The sequence below is a fragment of the Staurois parvus genome, unplaced genomic scaffold (genome assembly GCF_062004578.1).
Source record: "Staurois parvus isolate SC_StPar_1 unplaced genomic scaffold, SC_StPar_1.0 ptg000566l, whole genome shotgun sequence".
In the NCBI taxonomy this organism is placed as follows: Eukaryota; Metazoa; Chordata; class Amphibia; order Anura; family Ranidae; genus Staurois; species Staurois parvus.
The window spans coordinates 38,453-40,078 of NW_028318362.1; the positions used below are offsets into that span (position 1 = coordinate 38,453).

Below are 1,626 nucleotides of genomic sequence, written 5' to 3' on the forward strand. Positions count from 1 at the left end.
CCCATACCCTTACACTGCACCTGTGGTTTGTTTGTTTTTTCTTCTTCACAGAGATATAGGGTGTTTTTCAGGGCCTGCCCTAATGTTGGGTAGAGGATCTGTAGCTTTTGGGTCTTTTCCCCAACCATGGGGTCTCTCTTTAGGACAACCCTCACCAAGTACTTGGTGGACTCTTTTCAGCCTAGGTAGACCAAAAGTACCTTTTCACTGTCATAAGCCTTGCTGGGGAGTTCAGGGATGCAGGCCTTTCCTTTTTGGAGGTGGACCTATTCTGTACCCTTGTGAACTTTTTTCACGTCTCACTTATTTTGTTTACAAGGACCAACAAGAAATGCACCATGGGGCTCTGAAAAATTAGCTGCTTCTCTGCCTTTTTGGCTAAGATCAAGTGTAGTATCTGCTCTTATCAGTTTTTTGGGGAATAAAGTCCTGACTCCCTTGGACAAGAAGATGGGGTTTGTTCCCTGACATAATTGGTACGTACTGGAGAGGGGTTCCTTTTCTCCCATGTTGATTCTGGTCTTGTGCTCCTGGCTTGTAACACAGTGCTAATGCATTCTAGTAGTGATGGGGCTTCTGTTGCCTGGCCAGAGGATGGTAGAAGCAAGGAACTTTTGTAGATGTGCCTCCTGCGGGACAGATCCCAGTGGTAGCAGAAAAACACTATGTGTTTGGAACCCCTCTGTATTTCCTTGGGACTTGGTCAAATCACTACTATTTTTCTTACACTATGCTTCTTGCAAGACTTTTGGCTGGCCTGGAGCAATTATGGTAATGGCAAAAGGTCTGTCATGTGAACGTTGCTTGTCACTTTTTTCTCTCCTTAATTGGGGGTTCCTCTTCGGAAGAACTCTTATCTACTTGGAGGACTGGCTTTGGCTGGTCCTCAAGGATTGGAGTCTGGTTTCAGCCAGGTGAACTAGAGTGCTCTACTGCTGTCAGGAGCTTTGCGCCAGGGATCTAGGACATTACACTTTGAAGGTAGGACCACACTGTACCCTTGTGCACTTTTTAAGCATGCTGTAATTTCATGATTCACTTTTTTTTTGTTCACAGGGCATCAAGGAGCTCTGTAAAAAAAGAAAATATTGAATGCTGAATAGATCAACGAAAAAAAAGTATTGCAGATCTTCAGGTACGCAGCTATATACATATTTGAAACATATATTAATAGTGAGAGAAGTACTAGTATACATAAGGAACAAGCAGTAGAATCTAGGCACAGCTCAGGTTAGTACTGTAGAAGATAAGAAAGCAGGAAAATAGGTAAATAAGGCACTCATAGGTCTTTTCCAAAGAAATAGCATCACAGTTGTTTTGCAAGAAACCTGTTAACTGTCCAATGAACAGGCTGGAAGTAAAAAGTTAAAACAGGAAGGTGGAAACATAAACCAGGAAACGGGGTTAAGAACTGCCTGGCTATGCATTATGGCAGAGGTGTATGACTCACAAGATTAGCCAGACACAATTGCTAATCCTTTGGTAAGATCAACTAAAAAAAAATCACTTGCTTATTTCACTATTACCTATATACAGTGTGCTTTAAAATGCTTTAAACTGAAATATCAAACTGATTATCAAATTAATTTTTTTAATGATTTGTGTTTGAAACTGTACGTAAATCTA

The 1,626-nt window shown here is 41.2% G+C and overlaps 1 non-coding gene across 1 annotated transcript; it reads left to right on the forward strand.

Annotated features, from left to right (window-relative positions):
- The first annotated feature begins 357 nt into the window (after positions 1-357).
- On the forward strand, positions 358-550 carry LOC149450653 (U2 spliceosomal RNA). Its single transcript, XR_016315230.1, has one exon. It is a non-coding gene; the product is annotated as a U2 spliceosomal RNA (small nuclear RNA).
- Positions 551-1,626: the final 1,076 nt, after the last annotated feature.